The sequence below is a fragment of the Heptranchias perlo genome, unplaced genomic scaffold (genome assembly GCF_035084215.1).
Source record: "Heptranchias perlo isolate sHepPer1 unplaced genomic scaffold, sHepPer1.hap1 HAP1_SCAFFOLD_56, whole genome shotgun sequence".
NCBI lineage: Eukaryota > Metazoa > Chordata > Chondrichthyes > Hexanchiformes > Hexanchidae > Heptranchias > Heptranchias perlo.
In genome coordinates, this window is record NW_027139581.1 from 4,985,090 (window position 1) to 5,010,678 (window position 25,589).

The window sequence follows — 25,589 nt, forward strand, 5'->3', positions numbered from 1 at the left end:
ATCTGTATTTTTGTTTGAAAAACACAAAGCAAGAGAGGAATCATGGATAGAGGGGTGTATCAGATTATCTCATTCAAATGACCGCATGCAGAATAAGAAGGATAGAAAATCGTGCATGTCTAAAGCACCTTTCACAGTGTCAGGTCGTCCCAAAGCTCTTTATAATCAATGAAATATTTTTAACTGTACTCACTGTTGTAATGCAGGGAGCCAATTTGAGTACAGCAAGCTCCCATAAACAGCAATGAAGAAAATGATGAGATAATCTGTTTCAGGTCTTGGTTGAGTGATAAATATTGGCCAGGACATGGGAGAGAACGCCACTGCTCATCTTCGAATAGTACCATGGGATCTTTTACATCCCCCTGTGAGGTCCTCAGTTTAATGTCTCATCCGAAAGACGGCACCTCCGACAGTGCAGCACTCCCTCAGTACAGCACTGGATTGTCAGCCTAGATTTTCAGCTCAAATCCCTGGAGTGTAAACTGTGCCCAGGCAAGGACCATGACTTGGTTAAATAAAGTTTACCAATCAATATATTAAATTTAAGGCTTCAGAAATCAGACACCAGCTTGTGCAACCTGGACTCCAGGTTCCAACATTTCTCTCAAAATGATTGCTGATTTTATTTTCATCCGCCAATTGTACAGTGTCCACAGAAAGAAGCTAAACGGAATAAAATCAAAAAAGAGATCCTTCTTAATAACATGAATCAATGCGACTAGTTGTAATGTAGGGGACGGCAACACACAGCAATTTGGAGATGCGTGTAACAAGGATGCTACAGTAATCATGGGTGACTTTAATCTACATATAGACTGGCCAAACCAAACTTGCAATGATATTGTGGAGGATGAATTCCTGGTGTGTGCACGAGATGGATTTTTTAAAACCAGCACGTTGAGGAGCCAACGAGGGAACAGATTATCCTAGATTGGGTATGGTACAATGAGAAGGGGTTAATTAATAATCTTGTTGTGCGGGTCCTTTAGGGAAGAATGACCATAACATGATAGAATTCTTCATTCAGATGGAAAGTGAAGTAGTCCAATCCGACACTAGGGTCCTAAATCTAAATAAAGGAAACTACGAAGGTATGAGGAGTGAGTTGGCTATGATAGATTGGTGAGCTTCATGAAAAGGCATGACGGTGGATAGGCAATGGTTAACATTTAAGGAACGAATGCATGAATTGCAACAGTTATACATTCCTTTCTGGCGCAAAAACACAAAAGGAAAAGCGGCCCAACCATGGCTAACAAAAGAAATTAAGGATAGTATTAGATCCAAAGAGAAGTCAAAAAAAGTTGCCAGAAGAAGCAGCAAGCCTGAGGATTGGGAACAGTTTAGAATTGATAGAAAAAGGACTAAGAGATTGATTAAGAGGGGAAAAATAGAGTATGAGAGTAAACTTGCAAGGAATATCAAAGCGAACTGTTAAAGCTTCTATGTAAAAAGGCAAAGATTAGTGAAGACAAAAGAAGGTCCCTTACAGTCAGAAACGGGAGAATTTATAATGGGGAACAGGGAAATGGCAGAGCAATTAAACAAATACTTTGGTTCTGACGTCACGGAAGAGGACACAAATAACTTCCCAGAAATGGGAGGGAACCAAGGGTCCAATGAGAAGGAGATAAAAATCGTAATTAGTATTGGTAAAAAAAAGTAGTACTGGAGAAATTAATGGGACTGAAAGTCGATAAATCCCCAGGGCCTGATAATCTGCATCCCAGAGGTGGCCATGGATATCGCGGATGCACTGGTTGTCATCTTCCAAAATACTATAGATTATGGAACAGTTCCTGCAGATTGGAGGCTTTGAAATGTAACCCCACTATTTATAAAAGGAGGGAGAGAGAAAACACTGAACCTAACATCAGTTAGCCTAACATCAGTAGTAGGGAAAATGCTGGAGACCATTATAATGGATGTGATAACAGGACACATAGAAAATATCAACGGGATTAGACAAAGTCAACATGGATTTATGAAGGGAAATCGTGTTTGACAAACCTACTGGAGTTTTTTGAGGATGTATCTGGTAGAATAGATAAGGGAGAACCAGTGGATGTGGTACATTTGGATTTTCAGAATGCCTTTGATAAAGACCCACAAAAGAGGTTCGTGTGAAAAATAAAAGCACATGGGATTGGGGACAATACACTGGCATGGATTGAAAATTGGTTAACAGTCAGGAAACAGAGGGCAGGAATAAATGGGTCTTTTTCTGGGTGGCAGGCGGTGACTAGTGGGGTACCGCAGGGATCAGTGCTTGGGCCCCAGCTATTCACAATATATATCAATGATTTGGATGAGGCAACCAAATGTAATTTTTCCAAGTTTGCTGACGATACAAAATTAGGTGGGATTGTGAGTTGTGTGGAGGATGCAAAGAGGCTTCAAGGCGATTTAGGCAAGTTGAGTGAGTGGGAACATACATGTCAGACGCAGTATAACGTGGATAAATGTGAAGTTATCCACTTCGGAAGGAAAAACAGAAAGGCAGAGTATTAATTAAATGGTGATAGATTCGGAAATGTTGATGTACAAAGGGACCTGAATGTCCTTGTACGCCAGTCACTGAAAGCAAGAATCCAGGTGCATCAAGTCTTTCGAAGGTTAATGGAATGTTGGCCTTCATTGCAAGAGGGTTTGAGTACAGGAGCAAGGAAGTCTTACTGCAGTTAATTAGGTGCTTGATGAGACCAAACCTGGAGTATTGTGTGCCGTTTTGGTCACCTTACAGAAGAAAGGATATACTTTCCACAGAGTGAGTGCAGCGAAGGTTCACCAGACCGACTCCTGGGATGGCAGGACTGTGGCATGAGGAGAGATTGGGCCGACTCGGCCTGTATTTACGAGAGTTTCGAAGAATGAGAGGGAATCTCATTGAAACGTATAAAATCCTGACAGGGCGAGACAGACTGGATGCAGGGAGGATGTTTTTCACGGTTGGGGGTCCATAACGAGGGGTCACAGTCTCAGGATACAGGGTAAGACATTTAGGACTGAAATGAGGAGAAATTTCTTCACTCAGAGGGTGGGGAACCTGTGGAATTCTCTACCACAGAAGGCTGTGGAGGCCAAGTCACTGAATATATTGAAGAAGGAGATAGACAGATTTCTAGACAAAGAAGTCATCGAGGGGTATGGGGAAAGAGCGGGAATATGGTATTGAGACTGAGGATCAGCCATGATCATATTGAATGGTAGAGCAGGCTCGAAGGGCCGAATGGCCTACTCCTGCTCCTATTTTCTATGTTTATATCTTTCTATGTAAAAAGGAAGAGAGCAGCAAAAGTAAACGTTGGTCCCTTGGAGGCTGCAACAGGAGAAATTCCCATCGGGAATCAGGAAATGGCAGATGCGTTAAACAAGTATTTTTTCTCTGTCCTCACAGTAGAAGACATAAAAAGCATCCCAAAAATAAGGGGGTTCCAATGGGTAAATGAGAAGGACGAATTTAAAACAAGTAATATCACTAGAGAAAAGGTACTGGACAAACTAATGGGACTAAAAGCCGCCAAATCCCCTGGGCCTGATGGCCTAAATCCGAAGGATCTAAAAGAGGTAGCTGCAGAGATTGTGGATGCATTGGTTATGGTCTTCCAAAATTCTCCAGCTTCCGAAACGGTCCCAGTGGATTGGAAGGCAGCAAATGTTATCCCGTTATTCAAGAAGGGAGGGAGAGAGAAAACAGGGAACTACAGGCCAGTTCCCTGACCTGGGTCGTCGGGAAAATGCTGGAATCCATTGTTAAGGAAGTGGCGACAGAGCACTTCGAACATCATAATGTGATTAGGCAGAGTCAACATGGTTTTATGAAAGGGAAGTCGTGTTTGACAAATTTATCAGAGTTTTTTGAGGATGCAACGAGAAGGGAAATAAAGGGGAACCAGTGGATGTCGTATATTTGGATTTTCAAAAGGCATTCAATAAGGTGCTACCGAAAAGGTTGTTACACAATATAAGGATTCATGGCGTAGGGGTAACATATTATAATGGATAGAGGATCGGTTAACGGACAGAAAATAGAATAAGGTTAAACGGGTCATTTTCAGGTTGGCAGGCTGTAACGAATGAGATCCCTGATGAATCGGTGATTGGGCCTCAGCTATTTATAATCTATATCAACGACTTCGATGAAGGGACCGAGTGTATTGTATCGACTTTGCTGATGATACAAAGCTGCGTGGGAAAGTAAGCTGTGAAGAGGATACAAAGAGTCTGCAAAGGGATATAGACAGACTAAGTGAATGGTCAAGAAGGTGGCAGGTGGAGTCTGATGTGGGGAAATGTGAGGTTATTCACTTCGGTAGGAAGAATAGAAAATCAGAATGTTTTCATATGGTGAGAAACTATTAAATGTTCGTGTTCAGAGAAAATTGGGTGTCCTGTAACAAGAAACACAAAAAAGTGAGTGTGCAGGTGCAGCAAGCAATTCGGAAGGCAAATTGTATGTTGCCGTTTATTGCAAGGGGGTTGGAGTACAACAGTAAAGAAGTCTTACTGCAGTTGTATGGGACATTGGTGAGACCTCACCTGGAGTACTGCGAAAGTTTTGGTCTCCTTATCTAAGGAAGGATATACTTGCCTTAGAGGCGGTGTATGAAGGTTCACTAGATTAATTTCTGGGATGAGAGGATTCTCCTGTGAGGAGAGATTCAGTAGAATGGGACTATACTCTGGATTTTATAAGAATGTGAGGTGATTTCATTGAAACATATAACATTCTGAGGTTGCTAGACAGGGTCGATGCTGAGAGGCTGTTTTCCCCACTGGAGAGTCTGGAACGAGGGAGCATAGTCTCAGGGTAAGGGGTTGGCCATTCAAGACTGAGATCAGGAGGAATTTCTTCACTCAGAGGGTTGTGAACCTTTGGAATTCTTTACCCTAGAGGTCTTTCTGGATGCTGATTCATTCAATATATTCAAGACTGAGATCGATAGATTTTTGGACTCTCGGGGAATCAAGGGATATGGGGATCGGGCGGGAAAGTGGAGTTGAGGTCGAATGTCAGCCATGATATTATTGAATGGCGGAGCAGGCTCGAGGTGCCGGATGGCTTACTCCTGCTCCTGTTTCTTATGTTCCTATGTTGCTCGATACTATATTTTTCAAATGTTAAAGAAGGGTGTTATTTCCCAAACAGAATTAAAACGATGGGATTCTTGTCATTCTCCAGTGATTTGAACCGGCCATTCCATATCCAGCCCCAGTGCTACCATGAGGCTATCAATGTGTGTTCATGGATTTCCAAGTTTCTTATCTTTAATTCGAGTTGGAGAGAATGGTTCTGTTACCTTTTCAGCATTGAAATCTGTTTATTCAGAGAGAGAAATCCACGTGGGACACCGGGATTCAATTCCCCGACGGGGAGGTTACGCTTTTGCTGCCTTTAAAAGTTTCACTTTCATTTCTCTTGCAATTTATCTGCAATATTGGATGCGGAAAATACACTGAAAGACAAACTCGGACCATCCCACTTTCCACAATTTAATTTCACTGATATTCCAGCGATTTTAAAAGCTGCTCTCTGCCTCACCCTTCACCTCGATGTCAGAACCAACAGTTAATCTGTTTTTTGGTGGTGTTGTTTGAGGAAAGATTATCATCCAGGTTTCCAAGCATGCGCATGGCAAGGTCCCACAAACCGCAATGACAAAGTAACAGGTACATAATGCAGATGGGAAACGCGTGGAACTGAGCAGTATGAAAGTGTAACGGGATTAAATTAAAGAGTTTAATTTCTTGCTTATTATTGTCGTTCTGAGAACAAAGATACCGCATACAGCAATGAAAAGGATGGCTAGTTAATCTGTTTTTTGGTGGTGTTGATTGAGGGAGGATTATCGTCCAGGTTTCCAAATATGCGCACAGCAAGATCCCACAAACAACAATGACAAAATAACAGGTACAGAATGCAAATGGAAAACGAGTGGAACTGAGCAGTATGAACGTGTATCGGGATTAAATTAAAGAGCTACCGGGGGTGGGGTTCACCCGGGTGTAAACCAATTGGATCTAAGTCCTTAACCACTCGATCTGGTGTTTCATGACATTTTATTAAACTTTCCACGGGCCACTGGTGAAAGAAGACTGAGCGACCACTTTTCCGTTTCTTTGTTGGACCATGTCCAGAGTCAAATTATGTGAGGAACGCGGGAGAGAGTGAGGGAGAGAAAGAAAGAGACAGAGACCCATTCAGAAAAACGGAGAAAATGTGAGGCCCACACACACACGGACAGACACACATCGAGTGACTCAAACAGACAGAGAGAGACAGACGATCGATCATTTGGCACTTTTTTTTCTATTTCTATCGTAGATTCCGTGAAATCTTGCAGATCAATTCCAATGAGTATAAATCTCGAGGTGTTAAAAGCCGGGCATTTTTAATTCACGAAAGAATGAGTAATTCTACAAGAAGTTTGCTGCATGTTGAAATGCAGATAATGGGATCCCCAGTCGGCAGGTTCCGAACCTGCGCGGAGAGATCCCAATAGATTTTTAGTCCATCGCCTGAACCACTCGGGGACACTCACGATTCCGTCAACTCAACGGATAGAATGGCCGCGTGGTCAAGGCATTGGATTCAAAATCCATCTGGTTCTGTAACGGGAAGGTTTCAAATCCCATTTCTGGTAAATGTTATTTTCGTCACATTTTGATACAGCTCATTGACACTCTTGTTCCATCTGCCTCATGCACCTGTCACTCTGTCATTGCTGTTTGTGTGAACTTGCTTTCCTCAAATTTCGAAACCTGGACGATAATCAACACCACCAAAAAGCAGATGAACTGGTCATCCTTTTCATTGCTGCATGTGAGATCTTTCTGATAAACCTCCTCTGCGCCCTTTCCGATGCCTGACTCTCTCTGTCCCTCAACACGACACTAACGGGTGTCCGAATAACAGGCGAGGAGACTCACCACGATACAAACGAGGAGCTGGTGTCGTCTGGTGATGAACACACTCCACAGGTGGCGTTGGACATTCTTCGAATTTCAGTGAATCTGTTTTCAGCATTTATTTGATGACAAAGAAAAGCGTAGTAGAAGTGACACTCAAGTACATTACACATAAAACGCACGTCTGGAGGGACCAGGATGGACGAGTGGTTAAGGCGTTGGATTTAAAATCCAATGGGTTTATACCCGCGTGGGTTCAAACACCACTCCTGGTAGCTGTTTTTCCCGTGACATTTTTTTGCTGCTCATTGACTCTCCTTCCATTTGCATCACAGAATCATGGAAAGGTTGCAGCACGGAAGGAGGCCTTGCGGCACATCGAGTCCGTGCCGGCTCGATGCAAGACGAATCCAGCTCGTCCCACTCCCTCGCCGTATCCCTGGAGCGCTGCAATTTTTTCCTTTCAAGTCCTTCTCCCGTTCCGTTTTGAAAGCCATGATTGAATCTGCCTCCATCACCCCCTCGGGGTGCTGAATTAGCCCGGGTCTGTTCACAACGCGACTCTGCCTTTCATTTCTTGCTCATTATTGTGGTTCTGACATCGAGATGACGCAGAGAGCAAGATTTAAAATCGCTGAAATATCAGTGAAATTATATTGTGGAAAGTGGGATTGTCCGAGTTCGTTTATCAGTGTTTTTTCACACATCCAATGTTGGAGATAAATGAAAACGAAGGTTTTGAAGGCAGTAGAAATTCATTGTCCCACGTGGATTTGAATCGAGGTTTAATTGTCTGATAGGTTGTGTTATTCATCACGATACTAACGAGTGACTCGCCTGAGCACCCGATCCACCTGAGCGACGGCTGACACCAATACCAGTTCTGTGGCTCTGTGTTGCAGAGCGCTGGATTATTGCGATTTTAAGTGAGCAGCATCATAATTCGAGCAAGTAGTCGTGGCCGAGTGGTTAAGGCGATGGACTAGAAATCCATTGGGATATCCCCGCGCAGGTTCGAATCCTGCCGACTACGGTTCAGCGTTTTCTTTTCATCTCTGCGTTTCAACCCATCCGAGTGTGTGTGAAATGAAAATGCGAGAATCCATTTTTAAGAAGTAGGAGCAGGACATTCGCGGACTCATAATACAATCTCGAATAGTCAACATGGTTTTATGAATGGGAAATCGTGTCTGACAATTTTATTCGAGTTTTTGAGGTGGTAACGAGCAGGGTGGATAAAGGGGAACCAATGGATGCAGTATATTTGGATTTCCAAAAGGCATTCGATAAGGTGCCACATAAAAGGTGGTATCCCCGCTGCTTGTTATTCTCCACACTTGCACCCACCCGTGCCTTCTGCCGCTTCCTGCCACGCTGCAGCCACTGCTTCTGGCCTTTACCTCGCAGAGAATAACAGTCACAAGATAAGAGCTCATGGATTGAGGATTGGCTGACAGAAAACAAAGAGTCGGGATAAAAGGGACATTTTCAAAATGGCAATCTGTAACTAGTGGGGTGCCGCAGGGATCAGTGCTCGGGCCTCAACTATTTACAATATATATCAATGACTTGGATGAATGTATTGTGGCCAAATTTGCTGATGATACGAAGATAGGTGGAAAAGCAAGTTGCGAGGGTGGCGCTAATTATCTGCAAAGGGATATTGACAGGTTAAGCGAATGGGCAAAAATTTGACAGATGGAATATAACGTGGGAAAATGTGAATTCATCCACTTTGGGAGGAAAAGTATAAAAGCAAAATATTATTTCAATGGAGAAATACTACAAAATGCTGCGGTACAGAGGGATCCGGGTGTCCTCGTACACGAAACACAAAAAGTCACCATACAGGTGCAGCAGGTAATCCAAAGGCAAACGGAATATTGGACTATTGAGAGAAAGACAGAGAAACGGACACGCACACAGAAAAGCTGAGAAAAAATGAGACACACACATTACACACAGAGACACGGTCGTTCTTGGTGCCCGTCTGTTGCAGAGCGATGGATCGTGGCAATTTTAAGTGAGCAAAATTGAGCTAAACTCAAGCAGTCGTGGCCGAGTTGTTTCGGGCGATGGATAAAAAAATTCATTGGGGTCTCCCCAGGCAGATTCGAATTCCTGCCGACTATGGTTCAGAACTTTATATTCAGACCCCTCACGTCTGCGTTTCAACCTATACGTGTGTGTCTGTTTGTCAGTGTGTGTATCGGTGTGTGTGAGAGTCCGCATGTGTATCAGTGTCTGCTGTGTCAGTGTGTGTGTATTGTGTCTGTGTGTGTGTTTCACTTCTTCAACGCTTTCTCTCTGTCACTCTTTCCTCCGCTCCCCACACCTTTCGATTCTGGACTTTGACTGACAAAGAGATGGAAATGTGAAAGACAAGCCTTCTTTCAGCAGATTGTGTGCTGGCTGCCGAGAGTGCTGCCCACTGAGCGACTGCTGACACCTCGACCAGTTCTGCGGTTTGAAGCCCACTCCTGGTCGCTTTTTAATTTACACTTTCATACTGTTCAGTGACACTCTTTTTACATCTCCATTATGTACATGGTACATTCTCATTGATATTAATGGGATCTTGCTGTGCACGAATTTGGAAACCTGGACGGTAATCCTTCCTCCCTCAACTAACACCACCAAAAAGCAGATTAACTGACCATCCATTTCATTGTTGGATGTGGGATCTTTCTGGTAAACCTCCACTTGGAGATAAATTGCAAGAGAAATGAAAGTGAAGCTTTTAAAGTCAATAAAACTGTAACCTCCCGGTCGGGAATTTGAACCCTGGTTTCCACGGATCACAGTTGAAAGAAGACTGACCTTTCACATTTCCATCTCTCTTTTAATCAAGGTGCAGAATAACGTGATGTGGGGAGAGCGGGAGAGAGTGACAGAGAGAGAAAGACAGAGAAACAGAGTCACTCGTAAAAGCTTAGAAAAAGTGAGACACACACAATTCGGCACATTACACACACAGGCATTATCGTTAAATTTCTGCCTCGCCCTCCCACTCCCTCAATGTTTCAAGGGTTCTCAGGATCAGTCTTTGCCTCTCTCTCCCTCTGTCTCTCCCTCTCTCTCTCCCTCTGCCTCTCTCTCCCTCTCAACCTCTGTCTCTCTCTCTCTCTCTGTCTGTCTGTTTGTCTCTCCCCCTCCCTCTCTCTAATACCCGCAGAGCTGAGAATCTCAGGGTCAAAGAAGGAAACAGATCGGAACACATTTGTGCTCTGCAACAGACGGGCCCCAAGAATTCAGTCCCCAAACAGTCTCCGCTCAATAATATTCTGAAAGTGACAATCACCTGTTTCATTCTTTTTCTGTTCTATTTTTCTCTCTCGTTTTTGAAGAAGAAGCGAGGCAAAGAAGTAAAATTTGTAGTTGACGTCTTAAAAATGCTTCCTCCCCGTCGGGGAATTAAATCCCTGGCTGAGGGGGGATATCTCACCACGATGGAGAATATCCAATTGGAAATGATTTTTCCGAAGCCTTTTCAATCGCCCCACGTCCCCGTGTCTCGCCATCTCAGGGAGGAGGTCAAAATCACCGGAAAAACTTTGACCATTTAACGATTCCACCGGAGCCGTTTTCCTGGGAGTCGGTTTTGAAACAGGACACAGGCTCAATGTGTTCCAATCTGTTTCCTTCTTTGACCCTGTGATTCTCAAATCTGCGGGTATTGGACAGATGGAGGGAGAGAGACTGACACAGACTCAGACAGACCGAGAGAGTCTCTTTCTGTCCCAGTGTCTCTCTCTCTTTCTGAGTGTCTCTCTTTATCATTCTTTTCCTCGCACCCCACTTCACTTTATTCTGGATCTCAACTAACAGAGAGATGGAAATGTGAACAGTGAGTCTTCTTTCAACAGTGGCCCGTGGAAAGTTCAACAAACTGTTGTCAAATAGGTCATTTCATGAAAAATTGAAGCCGGCACGGACGGGGATCGCACGGACAGACACATCACACACTCACACAGAGAGGTGTCCGTGGCTGTGTGTGTGTGTGTGTGTGTCATGTGTCTGAGCGTGTGTGTCACTTCTTCAACGCTTCTCAGAGTTTCTCTGTGTCACACTTTCCCCGCTCCACACATCATTTCATCCTGGACTTTGACTGACAATGAAAATGAAGCAGTGAGACTCAAGTATATTACACACCAAACCAAAACGCAAAAAGACCAGGATGGCCGAGTGGTTAAGGCGTTGGACTTAAGCTCCAATGGGTTTATACCCGCGTGGGTTCGAACCCCACTCTTGGTAGTTGTTACATTTTGATACTGCTCATTTTCACTCTTCCATTTGAATGAGAGAAACATGGAAAGGTCACAGCACGGAAGGAGGCGATTCGGCCATTCGGTCCGTGCCGGCTCCATGCAAGAGCATTCCAGTTATTCCCACTCCCCCGTCCTATCCCTGTAGCCCTCCAATCTTTTTCCTTTCAAGTACTTTTCCAGTTCCCTTTTGAAAGCCATGATTGAATCTGCCTCCACCACCCCCTCGGGCAGTGCACTCCAGATCACAACCACTCTGTGCAAAAAAGTTTTCCCTCGTGTCACCTTTGGTTATTTTGCCAATCACCTTAAATCTATGTCCTCAGATTCTTGACACTTCGCCAATGGGAACACTTTCTCTCTATCGACTCTGACTGGACCCTTCATTATTTTGAATTCCTCTATCGAATCTCCTCTCAACCGTCTCTGTTCCAAGGAGAGCAATCCCAACTCCCCCAGTCTATCCACATAACTAAAGTCCCTGATCCCTGGAATCATTCCAATAAATCTCTTCTGCACCCTCTCTAAGGCCTTCACATCTTTCCTAAAGTGCGGTGCCCAGAACTGGAAACATTACTCCAGTTGAGGCCGAACCAGTGTTTAAAAAAGCTTTATCATGACTTCCATACTTTTGTTCTCCATGCCTCTATTTTAAAGCCAAAGACCCAGGATGCTTTTCTAACCACTTTCTCAACCTGCCCTGCCACCTTCAACGATTTGTGCGCATACACCCCCAGATCTCTCTGCTCCTGCACCCCTTTAGACTTTTGCCCTCTAGTTTATATTGCCTCATCTCATTCTTCCTCCCAAAATGTATGACTTCGTATTATTTTGCGTTAAATTTCACCTGCCATGCATCCGCCCATTCCACCAGCCAGTCCATATTCCCTTGAAGTCTATCACTATCCTCCTCACTCTTTACGACTCCTTCAAGTTTTGTGTTATCTGAAAATTTAGAAATTGTGCCCTGGAAATCCAAGTCCAAGTCATTAATATATATCAAGAAAAGAAGTGGTCCCAGCACCGACCCCTGGGGAACACCACTGTACACCTCCTTCCAGTGTGAAAAACAACCGTTCACCAGTTATCTCTCTTTGCTGTCCCTTCGTCAATTCTGTATCCATGTTGCTACTGCCCTCTTCATTCCAGGGGCCGCAATCTTGATGATAAGCCTACCGGCAATTTATCAAAAGCCTTTTGAAAGTCCAAACACACCACACCAACTGCATTGGTATGGGAAGAGATATCTGTGTGGAGACTTCGTTTTTGCAAGGAGGCAATCGGCCGCCTCTGTGAGATGTTACAAGAGGAGCTTCAGCCACCTTCTACTTCCTGCAGGGCCTCGTCAGTGGCATGTGGGTCAATTCAGTCACGCCCTGGTGACATGTGCAACATCACCCAGAGCCATGTGAGAGTCTGAATTCATCAGGTCACAGATACACCATTACCCAGAGCCCTGCGGGAGTCTGAATTGATCAGGTCACAGATACACCATTAGCCAGAGCCCTGCGGGAGTCTGTATTCATCAGGTCACAGATACACAATCACCCAGAGCCCTGCGAGAGTGGATTCATGAGGTCACGGGCGCGATATTCCGCGCGGTTTCCCAGTTGATCAAACTTGACATGTCCCCAGCGCGGTAAAGGGAGAGGTCGACCGTGTTCCACAGGATCGCTGGATTCCCCAATGGGAGATGTCTACCGCGTTCCACACGATCGCTGGATTCCCCAAAGGGAGAGATCTACCGTGTTCCACAGGATCGCTGATTTCCCCAAAGGGAGAGGTCTACGGCGTTCTACAGGATCGCTGGATTCCCTCAAGGGAGAGATCTACCGTGTTCCACAGGATCGCTGGATTCCCCAAAGGGAGAGGTCTACCGTGTTCCACAGGATCGCTGGATTCTCAAAGGGAGAGGTCTACCGCGTTCCACACGATCGCTGGATTCCCCAAAGGGAGAGATCTGCCGCGTTCCACAGGATCGCTGATTTCCCCAAAGGGAGAGGTCTACCGCGTTCCACAGGATCGCTGATTTCCCCAAAGGGAGAGATCTACCGTGTTCCACAGGATCGCTGATTTCCCCAAAGGGAGAGGTGTACCGCGTTCCACAGGATCGCTGGATTCTCAAAGGGAAAGGTTTACCGCGTTCCACAGGATCGCTGGATTCCCAGATTACAGGGGGCTGTCGACGGATTCCATGTGACGTTCAAGGCACCCAATGAGGCACCTGTCACTAACAACAACAGGAAGGGGTTTAATTGTTTAAATGTGAGAATCCTTTGCGATGCCGACCTGTGGATCATGAGTGTAAATACAGATCACAAGGGAAGTGCCCATGATGCCTTCGTCCTTCGCCTCTCAGACTTGCAATGATACCTTCACCGGAGAGCAGCAAGGATCTGGATGGATATCAGGTGACAAGGGCTACCCGCTGAAGCCGTGGCTGATGACACCCGACCACAGGACCAATAGTCCAGCTTAGGAGAGGTGCAGCCGTGCCCACGTGTGCTCACGCCAAGTAATGGAGAGGAGAATCGGGGAGCTGAAATCACGCTTTCGAGACTTGGACAGGTCGGGGGATCTTTGCCGTACTCACCTGTCAAGGTGTCCAGGGTTGTGGTTGTCCGATGCGCATTGCACAACTTTACCCTGCGGGAAGGACTGACCTTTGACCAGGAAGACGAGATGCCTCTGGGAATGGATGAGATGCATGATGACAACCCGGATGTTGCTGAGGCCATTGTTGGTTCCCCCACCCCCACCCCCGAGGAAACCGTGGCTGCAGGGGACAGGGCAGCGGGAGAGCACCCACTGGCTGATGCTTTTGACATCGATGAAAATGGGTAATTACCTCCTCGCCCCCTCCCAGGAAAGCAGATAACAGGACAAGCAAGATTGAAAGTGAAACAGTGAGCTTTAATTGCAGCATCAAAAAATTAGTGCAAAACTTTACATTAACATTTTGAGGCAGTTAATTATTGTAAAACTTTATTGTGAACATTGAGGTGTGTATTGAAAAACTTTAAATAAAAATTACGTTAACTCATTAATTTTCTTGTTTGAAAGCAATTGTGATGCTAACATGGTTTATATTCAGAAAATCTTCGAACAATTACAAATGACTTCAGATTAAGTTTGAAGGGCAGCAGCAGCACCAACAAAAATTATCAGACAAACAATCAGGAGAGATTCAATACATCACAAAATATCAACAAGCGAATGAAAACAAACAACCAAAACACCAACCGAACAAACAGAAATGAGATTTACAGACGCCCCCTTGCGGCATGCTCGAGGGTCGCTGTGACTCTCTGAACAAGATGAGGCGAACTCTTCACTCGAGGAGCATCCTATTTCCTCCTGGCCCCCATCCCTCCCTGTGATCGAGCCCCTCTTGAGCCAAGGGCACGAAATCTGTGCCTTACAAAATGGCTGTAATCAGGGAGTTCGGAGCTGGAGTGCTGCTGTTCCACGGGGACATGAATAAAAGTAGCGTCAGGTGCAGGAACAGCTCCTGGCTCTTGGGCCTGTACTCTGTCTGCGGCAGGAAGTGGCACGGGGTGTGTCACGGGCTTCGGGTGCAGCATAGCCGTACTCGTATTCAACTCCATGAAATGTACGAGAGCCTTGTGAATATTTGTCAGCTCGGCAATGTTCTGTCCAGTATGGGCCAGCTGGGCAATGTTCAGTCCAGTATGGGCCAGCTGGGCAATGTTCAGTCCAGTATGGGCCAGCTGGGCGCGAATGTTGTGTCCAGCATCCTTGATCTCCTGTCTCATGGAGACGAAACAGTCACGGCACTTGTCGCTCTCATCAGCCGTCAATCGTCTCACTTGTTGACCGTTGATGTCCTCTCCCAATTCATCATCTACATGGGGGGCGATGGGGAAGGGGGGATTACGTCAACGTCGACTCACGTGGGACTGGGGCGCATCCACCCTAACTCGCATCGGTGCCTCACACCCCGACAGGTCGGACTCAGGGATTGTGTGTATCTCGCACAGAGCCAGAGGGGCCGGGAGTTGGAGAGGCGGTGAGGTGAGGCTCCTCATAGTAAAGCGCTCCCCCCACATAAACACCCTGAGGGTGGCAGGTGGAGTCAGGAACTGAAACACCATCACCCTCTGCAGCCCAAACACCATCACCCTCTGCAGCACAAACACCATCACCCTCTGCAGCACAAACACCATCACCCTCTGCAGCCAAAACACCATCACCCTCTGCAGCTCAAACACCATCACCCTCTGCAGCTCAAACACCATCACCCTCTGCAGCCCAAACACCATCACTCTCTGCAGCACAAACACCATCACCCTCTGCAGCACAAACACCATCACCCTCTGCAGCACAAACACCATCACCCTCTGCAGGACAAACACCATCACCCTCTGCAGCACAAACACCATCACCCTCTGCAGCCCAAACACCATCACCCTCTGCAGCTCAAACACCATCACCCTCTGCAGCACAAACACCATCACTCTCTGCAGCTCAAACACCATCACCCTCTGCAGCCCAAACACCATCACTCTCTGCAGCCCAAACACCATCACTCTCTGCAGCCCAAACACCATCACCCTCTGCAGCACAAACACCATCACCCTCTGCAGCACAAACACCATCACCCTCTGCAGCCCAAACACCATCACCCTCTGCAGCTCAAACACCATCACCCTCTGCAGCACAAACACCATCACTCTCTGCAGCTCAAACACCATCAGCCTCTGCAGCTCAAACACCATCACCCTCTGCAGCCCAAACACCATCACTCTCTGCAGCCCAAACACCATCACTCTCTGCAGCCCAAACACCATCACCCTCTGCAGCACAAACACCATCACTCTCTGCAGCCCAAACACCATCACCCTCTGCAGCCCAAACACCATCACTCTCTGCAGCCCAAACACCATCACCCTCTGCAGCACAAAGACCATCACCCTCTGCAGCTCAAACACCATCACCCTCTGCAGCCCAAGCACCATCACTCTCTGCAGCCCAAACACCATCACTCTCTGCAGCACAAACACCATCACTCTCTGCAGCCCAATCACCATCACTCTCTGCAGCACACACACCATCACTCTCTGCAGCCCAATCACCATCACTCTCTGCCGCACAAACACCATCACTCTCTGCTGCACAAACACCATCACTCTCTGCAGCACAAACACCATCACCCTCTGCAGCCCAAACACCATCACCCTCTGCAGCCCAAACACCATCACTCTCTGCAGCACAAACACCATCAAGCTCTGCAGCCGCCGACTCACCACCTTCTGCAGCCCGAGTGTCCTCAGACGGCTGTGCACCTGTGGGAAGGAAGAACAAAATGTTCCACTGGTGAAGCATGTTCATCGGTCACATCACAGACGCCCACACGCTGCACGAGCATGGTCAGACTCGAATCTCCTTTTCCCATCCTTCAGACAACACGCAGGTTTTAAACATGCAGCTGGCCAATAGAGGAATGTGAAACTCACCTTTCCTCGCTCCAGTGTCTGATCAGGCACCAGGCACGAAACTGGAAGTGATGCCCTGCAGCTGAGTGGCCCTTTCTTCATGCTCGGTCATCTCCCTCATAAAGGCTGAACCGCCGCCGGTCTTCGACCTCTCACGGTTGTTACAAGCCATTTTACACTACAGGACATGAAACAATAAAAATCAGTTTGTGCTTGTTTGTGTGAGAGAGATAAATTGGGTGTTTGGAGACAGGGTCTAATTCAGTAATTGTAATTTAACATCTCAAATCTCTGGAGTTGGGATAAAAGATCTCAAAAAGCATTCAGTGAGGCCCGTCCACAATGGCAACTGAGTTTTCCGACCAGTTGCCATTAGATTGAACCTTGACCACACCACCCAGAAACAACCTGTGTTCATGCATTCGTAAAACTCAGCTCATTTAAATCTGAACTTTTGTATTTCAAAAACTCTCTCTTTATCCTGGCAGACTGGACTGTCTCCAATGCAAGTATGTCCTTCCTTAAATAAGGGCACCAGAACTGTGCGCAGTACTCCAGGTATGGTCTCACCAGCACCCTGTACAGTTGTAGCATGACTTCCCTGGTTTTATACTCCATCCCCCTCGAAATAAAGGCCAATCTTCTGTTTGCTTGCTGCACCTGCATGTTGACTTTTTGTGTTTCATGTACAAGGACACCCACATCCCTCTGTACCGCAGCATTCTGTAGTATTTCTCCATTCAAATAATCGTTTGTTTTTTTATTTTTCCTCCCAAAGTGGATGACTTCACATTTTCTCACATTATGTTCCATCTGCCAAATTTTTGCCCATTCACTTAACCCGTCAATATCCCTTTACAGACACTTTGTGTCCTCATCTCAACTTGCTTTTCCACCTATCTTTGTATCATCATCAAATTTGGCCACAAGACACTCTGTTCCTTCATTGAAGTCATTGATATATATTGTAAATAGTTGAGGCCCCAGCACTGAGCCCTGCGGCACCCCACTAGTTACAGATTGCCATTTTGAAAATGACACTTTTATCCTTGTTTTCTGTTTGTTAGCCAATCCTCTATCCATGCCAGTATATTACCCCCAACACCATCAGCTCTTATCTTGTGCAGTAACCTTTTATGTGGCACCTTATCGAATGCCTTTTGGAAATCCAAATATACTGCATCCATTGGATCCCCTTTATCCACCCTGCTCGTTACATTCTCAAAGAACTCTAATAAATTGTCAGACATGATTTCCCCTTCATAAAACCACGTTGACGCTCCTTGATTGTATTATGAGTCTCCAAATGTCCTGCTACTACTTCCTTCATAATGGAATCTAGCATTTTCCCAATGACAGATGTTATGCTAACTGGTCGATAGTTACCTGCTTTCTGTCTCACTCCCTTCTTGAATAGGGGCGTTACGTTTGCGGTTTTCCAATCCACTATCTCTGCAGCCACTTCCTTTAAGACCCTTGGATGCAAGCCATCAGTTCCCGGGGACTAGTCAGCCTTAAGACCCATTAGTTTACCTCGTACTTTTTCTCTAACCGGTCTCTCTCCGGTGTGACTGTGCCGGTGTGTCAGTAAATGGGATGATCGAGTGAATCCCTTTCCACACAGAGCTGGTGAACGGATTCTCCCCATTACGAAGATTCTGGTGTGGCAGTAGGTGAGATGAGCGAGTGAATCCATTCCAACACTCAGCTGGCGAACGGCCTCTCCCCGTGTGACTGGGTCGATGAGTTTCCAACAACTGAACCCCTTCCCACAGTCCCCACATTTACACTGTTGATTCCCGGCACGTCTGTGTTTGTGTCTCATGGGCTCGACGATTGGCTGAAAGGATGTTCACACACAGAACACGTGTACAGTTTCTCACTGCTGTGATTGGTGATTTTTCCTTCTATATCCAAAGGCCGATGATATTCAGGTCCTGATGAATCGAGTGACTGTCAGACCTTGACGTGATGTTTGGTTTGAGTTTCCCATCTGTAAATCCTCCCCTTCTAACATCCTGTAAAAGGAGTTTACCAAAGTTCCTACTTTAATTACAGGATAGAATTTCAGAACAGACAATTCTCGTTTCATATCTCCAGTTTCAAATTCTACCATCAAATTTTATTTGATTTCACTCCTGTGAAGCACCTTGGGATGTTTTACTTTGTTAAATGCTCTGTATAAATAAAAGTTGTTGGTGTTTCTGTCGAATATTCTGTCCCCTCCTGTCCCTCCTAATCTGTAAATTCCCCATTCTACACACTCTCCCTCCTCCCTCCATCCTTACTGTCTGAAATCAACATTCATTACGCCATCTGTGATTTTGTATAAGAAGATAAGAACATAAGAAATAGCAGCAGGAGTAGGCCATTCGGCCCCTCGTGCTTGCTCCGCCATTCAATATGATCATGGCTGATCTTCTTCCTCAACTCCACTTTCCCGCCCGATTCCCATATCCGTTGATTCCCCTACAGTCCATCATGAGGTCAGAATTGGGGATGTTCGCTGATGATTGCACAGTGTTCAGTTTCATTCACAACCCCTCAGATAATGAAGCAGTCCGAGCCCGCATGCAGCAAGCCCTGGACAACATCCAGGCTTGGGCTCATAAGTGGCAAGTAACATTCGCGCCAGACAAGTGCCAGGCAATGACCATTTCCAACAAGAGAGAGTCTAACCACCTCCCCTTAACATTCAACGGCATTACCTTCGCCTAATCCCCCATCATCAACATCCTGGGGGTCACCGTTGACCAGAATCAAATTGGACCAGCCACATAAATACTGTGGCTACAAGAGCAGGTCAGAGGCTGGGTATTCTGCGGCGAGTGTCTCACCTTCTGACTCCACCAAGCCTTTCTACCATCAACAAAGCACAATTCAGGAGTGTGATGGAATACTCTCCACTTGCCTGGGTGAGTGCAGCTCCAACAACACTCAAGAAGCTCGACACCATCCAGGACAAAGCAGCCCGCTTGATTGGCACCCCATCCACCACCCTAAATATTCACTTCCTTCACCACCGGCGCACTGTGGCTGCAGTGTGTACCATCCACAGGATGCACTGCAGCAACTCGCCAAGGCTTCTTCGACAGCACCTCACAAACCCGCGACCTTGACCACCTAGAAGGACAAGAGCAGCAGGCACATGGGAACACCACCACCTCCATGTTCCCCTCCAAGTCACACACCATCCCGACTTGGAAATATATCGCCGTCCCTTCATCGTCGCTGGGTCAAAATCCTGGAACTCCCGACCTAACAGCACTGTGGGAGAACCTTCACCCGACGGAATGCAGCGGTTCAAGAAGGCGGCTCACCACCACCTTCTCAAGGGCAATTAGGGATGGCCAATAAACGCTGGCCTTGCCAGCGATGCCCACATCCTATGAACGAAAAAAAAATGTAAACCGTGCTGTCGTTGCCCTGGGAGTGTTTGATGGGACAGTGCAGAAGGAGCTTTATTCTGTATCTAACCCGTGCTGTACCTGCCCTGGGAGTGTTTGATGGGACAGTGTAGAGAGATTTACTCACATATCCTCTCCATCACCAAGACCGCCTCCTTCCACCTTCGTAACATTGCGCAGCTCCAGCTCACCTCAGCTCATCTGTTGCTGAAACCCTCATCCATGCATTTGTTACCTCTAGACTTGACTATTCCAATGATCTCCTGGCCGGCCTCTCATCTTCCACCCTCCATAAACTTGAGCTGATCCAAAACTCTGCTCCCCGTATTCCAACTCGCACCAATTCCGGTTCAACCATCACCCCTGTGCTTGCTTTTGGTCGGTCTGGGAACACCTCGATTTTAAAATTCTCATCCTTGTTTCCAAATTCTTCCATGGTCTCGCCCCTCCCGATCTCTGTATCCTCCTCCAGCCCTACAACCCTCCGAGATTTCTGCCCTTGTCCTAAATCACTCCACCATTGGCGGCCGTGCCTTCAGCTGCCTTGACCCGAATCCCTGGAATTCCCTCCCTAAACCTCTCCGCATCTCCGCCTCTCTCTCCTCCTTTAAGACGCACATTAAATCTTACCTCTTTGACCAAGCTTTTGGTCACCTGTCCTCATATCTCCTTGTGTGGCTCGGAGTCAAATTTCGTTTGATAATCGCTCCTGTGAAACGCCTTGGGAACTTTTATTATGTTAAAGGCGCTACATAAATGCAAGTTGTTGTTGTTGTATGTAAACTGCTCTGTGCCTGACCTGGGAGTCCTGGATACTGACAAGAGGTGCTCGGACTGATTAAATGTCCCATTTCCAGGCTCTGACATCCATCACCTCGATGAGCACAAAGATTCACCTGAAGAAAGTAACACAAATCCATCAGCTTCTCCCTGGACACAGATAGTGAGGGACAGGGAGTTTCCGGGACAGTGACAAGTCTAACTCAATAAGCTGTAAATTGATCCTGGACCTCTTAGAATCATAGAATTATAGAAAATTTACGGCACAGAAGGAGGCCATTCGGCCCATCGTGTCCGCGCCGGCTGATAAACGAGCCACCCAGCCGAATCCCACTTTCCTGCATTTGGTCCGTAGCCCTGCAGGTCACGGCTCTTCAGGTGCACATCCAGGTATTTTTTTAATGAGTTAAGGGTTTCTGCCTCTTCCGCCCTCTCAGGCAGTGAGTTCCAGGCCCCCACCGCCCTGTGGTTGAAAATATTTTCCTCATTTTCGCTCTAATCCTTCTACTAATCACTTTAAATCTATGCCCCCTGGTTATTGATCCCTCTGCTCAGGGAAATAGGTCCTTCTGATCCACTCTACCTAGGCCCTACATAATTTTGTACACCTCAATCAAATCACCCCTCAGCCTCCTCTGTTTCAAGGAAAACAACCTCAGCCTATCCAATCTGTCATCACAGCTAAAATTCTCCAATCCTGGCAACATCCTTGTAAATCTCCTTTGCACCCTCTCGAGTGCAATGACATCCTTCCTGTAATGTGTTGACCAGAACTGTGCGCAGTACTCAAGCTGTGGCCTAACTAGTGTTTTATACAGTTCCAGCATAACATCCCTGCTGTTTTATTCTGTGCCTCGGCTAATAAAGGAAAGCATTCCATCTGCCTCCTTAACCACCTTATCGACCTCTCCTGCTACCATGTCGAACGAAGCTAGTTGATTTTTTTGAGGAGCTAATTAATGTGGTAGATTAGGAGTGTCTATGGATGTTATTTATATGAACTTCCAGAAGGCGTTCGACAAGGTTACACATAAGAGTCTGTTGACAAAATCGAGAGTGCATGGAATTGGAGACAACCCATTGGCTTGGACAGGTAATTGGTTAGGAGGTAGGAGACAGAGAGTGGGGATAATGGGTATGGACTCAAATCAGCAGGATGTGACCAGTGGTGTCCCCAGGGATCTGCACTGGGGATTCAGCTTTTCACTGTATTTATAAATGACTTGGATGAAGGAATAGAGAGCCGTATATCGAAGTTCGCTGACGACAGTAAGTTAGGAAGCACAATAAATATTGTAGATGGGAGCAGATAGTTGCAAAGGGACGTTGAAAGATTAAATGAATGGGCAAAACTGTGGCAGGTGGAGTTCAATGTGGGAAAGTGTGAGGTCATCCACTTTCAACCGAAGAAAGATAGATCAGGGTATCTAAATGGTGAGATGCTGGGAACTGTGGAAGAGCAGAGAGATTGTGGGGTCCAAGTCCAGAAATCACTAAAAGCTGAAGAATTGGTCCAAAAAATAATTGAAAAGACAAATGGAACTTTGAGCCTGATCAAAAAGGGCTGGAACACAAAGGGTGGAAGTTATGTTAAAGCTGTGCTGAGCTCTGGTTAGACCCCATCTGGAGACTGAATTCAGTTCTGGGCAGCGCACCTCAGGAAGGATATATGGGCCTTGGAGGGGGTACAGCACAGATTCACCAGAATGATACCGGGGCTAAAAAGTTTAAATTATGAGGACAGACTGCACAGACGAGGTTTGTATTCCCTTCAGTACAGAAGATTAAGGGCTGATCTAATGGTCGTATTTAAGGTGATTAAAGGATTTGATGGGGAAGATAGAGAGAAACTATTTCCTCTGGTGGGGGAGTCCAGAACAATGGGCCATAACCTTAAAATTAAAGGTAGTCTGTTCAGGGGTGATGTCAGGAATCATTTCTTCACACAAAGGGCAGTGGAAATCTGGAACCCTCTCCTCCAAAAAGCTGTTGAGGCTGGGGATCAATTGAAAATTTCAAAACTGAGATTGATCGATTTTTGTTAGGGGCGGGTATTAAGTGTTCAAATCCAAGGCGGGTAAATGGAGTTAATATACAGATCGAACTTGATCTAATAGAATGGGGGAACACGCTCGAGGGTTTCAATGGCCGACTCCTGTTCCTCTGTTCCTAAGGAGACGGAAAATGATTCTTAAAATATGATTCTCTGGTCCTCACACCACGGGCTGAATGTGTGCCCCGCCCGCCCGCCTTGTGTGAACACATGAAACAAGAGCCTGGCGGACGGGAGCTTCATCCACCCGCCCCAGCCCGCACCAGAGGACTTCGCGGGGCTAAAAACCAGCAGGAATCAAGCGGGACTGATCTCCGCGGACTTCCCCACCTCGACCGTCCCTGTTAGTCACTAAATCAGGGCGGTGAAAGATGAAAACCGGCCTCACTGTGTTTGTATCCCAGAGATGAGGGGATTGGGCAGAACACCAGACCAACACCTTGTGATGATGGAAAGTCTTCTCATTATTTAATGAATTTAACAATTCCAGTAAAGGGATATTTCACCACATTCTTCAACTCCTCTCTGAATTTAGTCTGGGTCACGGCATAAATACACGTGTTGGTGCAGCAACTCAGGAGCTGGAGCATAAATCCCAGTTCTTGTACGTATTGAGGTAGATACACAGGAATAAAGTCTAACCCATATAATCGGTACCACACAAAAAACAACAGAAACACCGCCCATAACAGGATAAAATTCCCCGATATAACAAACAGTAAAATGATGGATTTCCTTCTCTTCTCCATCTCTGGGTCACTGGGACTCTCCCCACTGCTGTGGGCCCGGAGTTTCCTGCGGACTCTGCTCGACACTAAAATGTGTCTGACGGTTAAAGCATTGAGCAGCAGAATCAGAACAAATGGAACAAATGGGGTTACAATATAATGAAGGAATTCAATTACTGCCCATACCTGTGAATCAAGAACATCCAATGATACAAAACAAAACCAGGGAGAATTACGAATCCAATATTCACCTCCAAGCATAAAGTACCAGAAAGTGTTCTTCACACAGAACAGCACACTCACTGTTCCCAGAACCACAGCCGCCGTTTTCTCGGTGCAATATTTTGTTTTCAGCTTCTGGAAACAAATGGCCACAAATCGATCAAAGGTGAAAGTGACTGTGAACCAGACAGAATAGTCTGTGACTGCGTAAAGCAGGACGGCGTGGATATTACACACTTTAAAGTTCCACATGAACATAAATTGAGTCCAAAAAAGAATAGGAATCTGCCTGAATATCAGATCAGTGATAACGACCAGTAGATCCGCCGCTGCCATGGACACCAGGTAACGGGTGACACATTTGGAGAGACCACATCTTCCTCGAGACAGGATCACAATCGTCACTAAGTTCACTGTAAGGAAGAAAAACAGGGAATTATACTTCAGACTGAGATTAAAAGCAGCAGCCTGGTCGAATTCAGGGTGAAATGTTCAATTATTATTGAATCCAGGGACAGAATCTTATTCCTTTACCTGTGAAAGAACTTTCTGCTCTGTCGAGGGTTTATTGTAAAACACCGCCCTGGTGTAGCAGGAAACCAAAACCACCAGCAGGTCCCAGCTCCAATCCAGGGCCTGTACTGGGTCGGCAGTTCGAAGCTCCAATGGCCTCAATGACCTTGTGTTTGGAGGGAAATCGGACAGGGTTCCTCGTCCTGGTCACAGTCCTGTGACCCTGCTGGGAACTGCGCATGTCTGGACTATGGATGAACATATTTGGACTGGGCTGTGATTCCCTCCGAGGGGAAATTGTTCCATTTTTAAAATGACCACCTGAAAACAGGAAAGTCTTATATTTGTACCACGCCTTTCACGAACTCAGAATGTCCCAAAGCGCTTCACAGCCAATGGGTTAATTTTGAAGTGTGATTCAATCAATAATTAATTTCACTGCAATTTGCACCATACAGCTGCTTCAACAAACATCCCAAGGAACTTCACAGAGGCGTGAGGAAAATGGACGTCAAGCCAAAGAATGAGAGATTTGGAGCACTGAGCGAAAGCTTGGGTGTGAAGGAGGGTCTTAAAGGGGGAGAGGGAGGTGGAGAGGATGAAATGTTCAAGGAGAACATTTCAGAGCGTGAGACGTCCGCGGCTCAACTCACGGTCATCACTGGTGGAGTGAAGGGAGAGGAGGGTGGACAAGAGACTGGAGTCACGGCCATCATTGGTGGAGTGAAGGGAGAGGAGGGTGGACAAGAGACTGGAGTCACGGCCATCATTGGTGGAGTGAAGTGAGAGGAGGATGGACAAGAGACTGGAGTCACGGTCACCACTGATGGAGTGAAGGGAGAGGAGGATGGACAAGAGACTGGAGTCACGGTCACCACTGGTGGAGTGAAGGGAGAGGAGGGTGGACAAGAGACTGGAGTCACGGCCACCACTGGTGGAGTGAAGGGACAGGAGGGTGGACAAGAGACTGGAGTCACGGCCACCACTGGTGGAGTGAAGGGAGAGGAGGGTGGACAAGAGACTGGAGTCACGGCCATCACTGGTGGAGTGAAGGGAGAGGAGGGTGGACAAGAGACTGGAGTCACCGCCACCACTGGTGGAGTGAAGGGAGAGGAGGGGGGACAAGAGACTGGAGTCAGTGCCACCACTGGTGGAGTGAAGGGAGAGGAGGGGGGACAAGAGACTGGAGTCACGGTCACCACTGGTGGAGTGAAGGGAGAGGAGGGTGGACAAGAGACTGGAGTCACGGCCAC

At 46.5% G+C, this 25,589-nt stretch overlaps 3 non-coding genes across 3 annotated transcripts; all 3 read left to right on the forward strand.

The window, feature by feature from the left end:
* The first annotated feature begins 7,104 nt into the window (after window positions 1-7,104).
* trnal-uaa (transfer RNA leucine (anticodon UAA)) lies at window positions 7,105-7,187 on the forward strand. The gene has a single exon. It is a non-coding gene; the product is annotated as a tRNA-Leu (tRNA).
* A 676-nt stretch (window positions 7,188-7,863) lies between these two features.
* On the forward strand, window positions 7,864-7,945 carry trnas-aga (transfer RNA serine (anticodon AGA)). Its single transcript has one exon. It is a non-coding gene; the product is annotated as a tRNA-Ser (tRNA).
* Window positions 7,946-11,083: 3,138 nt separating this feature from the next.
* Window positions 11,084-11,166, forward strand: trnal-uaa (transfer RNA leucine (anticodon UAA)). Its single transcript has one exon. It is a non-coding gene; the product is annotated as a tRNA-Leu (tRNA).
* The last annotated feature ends 14,423 nt before the right edge of the window (window positions 11,167-25,589 follow it).